A 6,091-nucleotide genomic window follows, 5' to 3' on the forward strand; every position below is an offset into this window, starting at 1 on the left:
TTTAAATTACATAACAAGTTCTGTTGTTGAAATACATTATATAGTACGAAGCTAAAGTATGCCACAAAAAAAAAGCTAATCAGACAATCTTTCAAGTGCACTAAATTGGTGGCAGTGAATGGTGCTGGACAGATTTAGGCCCCCAAATCAAAGGCAGTGCATAGATCCTTAAAGTGTGAAGTCCAGCTAATGTTATGTTAGTAATAAAAGTTCTGGCATAGCTCATCTTGAAAAAAAAAAAAAAAACTATCAAGCCAATGAACTAGGAGACTTCAGACTACCTGACATCTGCTCTTTCTTTTGTGTCACTCGTGTACACTTTTTATGCAGGAGTTAGGTAGTCTCGTATCAAGATGGAAGCCATATTATATTTACTCCTGCACCATTACTCTTTGTTCAACAGGATTTTTTTCTCATAATTTTAGCTTACCTAGGAAGGCTTTAAAAAGGAAGTTTAATTCTTTGAAGACCAAAGCCTTCCAATTTTTTCCAAGAGACCAGTTCACAGCTAGCTCTGAGCTGCCAGTGGGGTTGCCCAAATTCCAAAATCTATCATCTGGAAACATACAAAAGCTCTTGCACGCAGATTTTTTTCAAACAGAAAACAGATTATGAAAGTATTATGTCTCTCTGACTATAGCAATTTACTAAAAGATAAAAATACTACAGGTAAGATCAATCTATTTTAGCAAATGCAGGCAGAAAACCTATATATCTATCTTAAATTTTAAGAATAACCATTCATTGATGGATATCAAAGAAAAAAGAATTTTAATCATCTCTCTATTCAATCTCAGCTGGGTAAATCATATCTAAGAGATTTGCATAAATATAAACCATCAAAGACTTTTCATCTTCAAAGGGGGTTTCAAGACCCTATAAGCTTTGTACTGTAATCATCACAGGTCACAACCCTGCAGGAATAAGGCTGCTATGGCAACATAAAAAAAAAAACTAATGCTAAAGGCTTAGCATAATATTCTGACTAATAGAAGGAAACTCCTTTTAAAAACTGCCAGTATATTTAGTGAAAATAGGCTTTTAATTGTAATGCTCCTTGGTTTTGTTTTTCTTTTTTCAAACTTTTCAAAAGAAGTGTATGTATATACTTTGTGTGCGTGTATGCGTGTCTGTGTGTACATATGTTCAAAGGCATTATACATACATTTACAAACATACACATTCACACACGTAAATATTAATGTGTCTGTGTTTGCACACACATCTATATATATATATATATATATATATATATATATATATATATATATATATATATATATATATTTATATTTATACACACATGTATGTACATACACACTCACTCTTCTTCATGATGCTACTTTATGGAATTTTGTAGTTGACAATTCACGTGGCACAAAAAAAAATCAAACACATTTTAAATGCAATATGGAAAACCAAATATTAACAGACATCTTCAAAACATGAAAAAATGTTTATGTTGACCTTTACAATGGTCAATTTAAAACCTCTTCTTTTCAAGCCAATATAAATTACATCATAACAATGCATTCTATTCCAATTTTTAAGGATACTTTGAACATACAACCAATATATTTTCTCCTTTCTGCTGTAAGTACCAACACAAAGGTAGCTAGTGGAGAGGTTTCAATTAATTTTTATCAAAAGGAGCCGATTAAATGTTTCCGGCCTGCTGAAGTGTTCATTTCACTGAAGAAAAAAGAAACTGGGGAGGGGATGAAGTAGCAGGCCTCAGCAATTCTTTCAGTTCCAATGCACACCCAATAGTGTGTTGGAAAGAATGCATACTGTTCAGGATTTGTGGGAGAATTGTCCCTCAACAAAGGAGGGAGAGTTACGCTTGTTATAGTCCAATAAGCCATGCCAGTCAAACAAGTACCCATAGTAAGGACAAAAGGAGAGCAAGAGATTCTCACACAAAAGGAAACAAGTCAGCCCATCTTTTAGTTACGCATCAGCCTCCAGGTTTTATTCATCATATAAATAAAAATGGAGGCAAAAAAACAAAAAAGATTTATGGTGTAGTTATGAACCAATGAAATCAAATTACAAGTGCTGCAAAAAATTCTGATGTGAAACATTACAAGCACATTTGTACCAGGGAAAACATTACGTCTTTTCATCTGCATTTATCAAATTTAAGCTGACTGTAAGTGGTGTGGTATGGTACACTATTTCCATAGTAAAAGAAACACAAAATAAATTCAAATACTTTAGGAAGCTATAAAATTAAAGAAGTAACACAACATTCATAATACATTCAGGAAAGAGTGTTGTAAATAAGTAAATACTGTACAGTCTTCAAAAAAAATGAACTACTAGATAAACCTTGATGTATGTTGAATGCTGATGTTACAGTAAAGTCTTTCACATTTCAAACTATATAACTGAAAAAATGTGTGTGTCTAACAAACAAAATCTATCATTATATTTGTATTTGCATACCTTAAACATGCAAAAGCAATTACTTATTCTGATAAGTAATTTAAACATCAAAACAGATGAGCAGTAGTTTAAACATATGAATATTTCTTAAAATGCAGGCAACCATATGGACCCAGCAAAAAAAAAATGTCTTCCCAAGCACGATTGTGAGTCACAGCTGAGAGCAGCTTAAAATGGGCAGTTCTGTTGTAGGGGCTGTTCTCATGGCAAAGGGAGGAGCCCAGTCTTGGAAAGCGACACATATTCTGCAACAGAATCATCTTCATAAGATTCATAAGAAATGCCAGAGTGGCTGTGGAAATCAATAAAACTATAAAAGAATTACACTACAGGTACTATAGTAAAACGATAAAGTAAACATTGCAATGCATTTTCTAAATACTGCACATAATATAATGCCAGAAAGAATAATCTGCTTCTCCTTTTGATGACAACACTGTCATTTACATCGAGAGAGAGTGTCTCAGCTTCACTATGAAGAAGAATTTTAAATTAGCGAGTATATTTAATTACTGTTCTGTAAAAGAAAGCTGACTGATAAGTCAGCACGATCTTTCAGAGAGTTTACACAAGCAACCCATTTTAGAATGTGCGAATGTTATTAGGAAACCAATGACTCCAAACATTACACTATGTATTACTGCCAATATATTGCTATGCTTACAGCTACCACATGTTGGCAGCACAGTGTGCTTGGCAGATATGCCCTTCCAGCATTTTCTGCTCTCTGCAAACTGTTTTCAGGTGGAACTATGACATCCCCCATCCTTAGCGGCACACATTTATAAAAAATGCTATAACTCAAGTCTTTATACCTTTAGCAGTCATTTGAAAACAGTCTGCTAAGGTACCATCAGTTAATTCAGCTTAGCATGCATATCATACTGTCATACAAGATGTTGCAACTTAAATTACTTTATTTATTTTTGATTTTAGAAGAGGAACATATTCTAAATGTCTTACATTTAAGTGAAGCAACTTAAGTATACAGTGAAAAAATATATATATTTTAACTTAATGCTGGGATAAATTACAACCCCAACAAGCAGCTGACCAATTTTATACAACTGCCTCAATCTGTTGTATAATAAGCCACTAGACTGGTTGGTCATTCTAGTTATTTATTTATGTATTCATTTGTTAAATGGGTTAAGTGAACTGACTCTATCAGACCCTTTTCACCCTGGCCTCAAAGATGGGGTAAATGGGCAGTTTAATATAGCTAATCAACCAACATGATTTGAAAGCTGAGAATAAATTGGTGCATATGAATAAGTCAAATGCAGACACAGTGAGAACACAAAAACTCCACAGAAGCAGGTTCTGAAAGTCAGAACTGAACCTCAGACCTGAATCTAAGAAGCACAAGTCTTAATTAATGTGCATAGAGATACTGTGTTCTGGATGCTATATTTTACAAGACTAGGAAAATGTGATATAACAGTATATTAATAAGACATTTTTTTTGTCAGGAAGAGGCTTGGTTAATTTTAGGAATCTTAGGAATGTCTATGTGTACATTTTAAATGCTTTGGATGCATTTAGCAGTGGGACTATTAACTTCAGATTATATTTCCCTTTTTTATTACTCCTCTTTTTATGTACATATGTTTTTTTTCTGTGTTTGTATTTTGTTTTTATTATATGCTCAAAAATATATATTTTTCAGAAATGCCAAAATAAAGCAGGATAGTATTACATTTAGCATTAGCCTTCTAATATGCCCATGAGTCATTCAGCAGTACTGTGATTTTTGTAAATTATTTTATTTTAACATTACTAAGTAAAGACACGGCCTCTTTCACTGGGTTGAAGAAAGTGTTCTGGGTAATTGGCATGCTCAGAATTACAACGTATGCAAAAAGAGTCTTTAAGATTCAAGTTTAAGTCTGCAGGAAGCAGATCGTTCCCTTAACCATTAGTTCATGCCGTCAGCTATAGACCATGGTGACGTACATTGTCAGAACCTGTCACTTCACTACAGCAAAAGAAAAGAATACTTTATTTAACACTTACGTCATAAGCTACACAAATTTCAGAAGGTAATCATTTCATTACAAAGTAAACTTAAAAATGTTATCCTGTTGTCCTTTTTCACAGAATTACACTAGCAAGGATCCCAAAAGTACAAGACAGACACCTGACGTCAATTAAAAGGCAAACTAAGAACTCATTGTTCAAGAAATAATATATCCGATAGTTAAAAGCACCACTTCAAAAGTTCATGTTCATAACATTAGCCTCTTTGTCCAATTTCCTTAATTTGCTTAAAAAACAAAACAGTATAATGTATGCTTTTTATAGAGGTACTAGAAACAGGTTTATTCAAAAGACTGTACAGACACACATACTGGTATTATTCTGTTTTTCACAACAGCTGATGGCATTTATTCCTCTCCATTATAGCAAGTCTTTTCAATGCCGTTGGCAATTCAACTACTTTCTAATAATGTTGTTCACGTGTGGTCTTCAGTGACACAGCTTCAAAACATTCTCATGGTGAGCACATGAAATATATCTGTTACTCTGCCTAGAGTGTGGATAATTTTAAAATAAAAATATATTACTACAACAAAACTAAAGTCACTTATAAAGACATCACTAAGCTGTTTATAATGTTAACTTTCATTTTTCCACAGCTGCTGGAGGCCAACTAGACACCAGCTGGACACATGATCTTGTTTAAAAAAATACACAAAATGTCTGGATTTCAAAGTTTCAGAATGTCTTGTAAAATCCTATGTTCAGATCAAGCAACCTTTCCTTTGGAAGAAAATTTCAAGACATCTGAGTGAAATTTAGCAAGGCAAAGCACAGATTTTAGTTTTAGATTCCTCTGTAATATTTTAATTAGGTTCCGAGTAATTATAAGAATATAAAAACAAATATGTGAACAAAAGATAATATCTGATGTGCACATAGCTAGATTAAGAACCTAGCTTCATACAGTACAACATAGTGCATGGCTATATCCCTTAATGATCCACATAAAAGAAAAGCCAACTGGCATTACTAATGTACTGTAGTGGTCTAGTGAGGTTTTAAAGTTACCCTGCGGTGTACAAGGAATGGTTTAAATACCTGTTTTTAGCACAATATGCTGAATAGTGAATGGAAGAAAAAAATGTAAATGCTACGTATAGTAAAGTGGTCAATACACTAACTTGTGATGTGTTTATATATGAAACAAATATATAGTACATGTTTGAAAGTTGCAGCCTTCACATACATATTATTTAAGGCTGAAGAAGTCATTTAACTAAGCCGAAGCACACATGTAACACCTGGAATCAAATCATTTGATGTTAACCGAATAAAAATAACCTAAAGTAAATACCTCTTAATTGGTGTTTATATTTTAATAAACAACACACAATGTTTTGACTATTGCTCTAATATTAAATTATTTCAATTTGCCCAAGTAAATTTACAGATGTTTCTGATCTGACATTTATATCTTATTATCCCAATGTGTTCTGGACTGCCCACAGAACAGCTATCACTTAGCTTTGCTGATACATTTACACTTAAGATAGCCGTACATTGGCACAGCAAAATATACTGAGACCTTACAAGAAAACTAATAAATAGCATGGCACTGCAAGTGACCTTCTGGGGAAACTGTGTGAAACCATTAATATTT

At 33.1% G+C, this 6,091-nt stretch overlaps 1 protein-coding gene across 1 annotated transcript in view; it reads right to left on the reverse strand.

Moving 5' to 3' along the window:
• CLYBL (citramalyl-CoA lyase) overlaps positions 1–6,091 on the reverse strand; it is a 2,235,763-nt gene that overhangs the window by 517,883 nt on the left and 1,711,789 nt on the right. The gene's annotated exons all lie outside the window — the stretch shown is intronic.

The sequence above is a fragment of the Protopterus annectens genome, chromosome 5.part0 (genome assembly GCF_019279795.1).
Source record: "Protopterus annectens isolate FY-2018-M chromosome 5.part0, PAN1.0, whole genome shotgun sequence".
Taxonomy (NCBI): Eukaryota; Metazoa; Chordata; order Ceratodontiformes; family Protopteridae; genus Protopterus; species Protopterus annectens.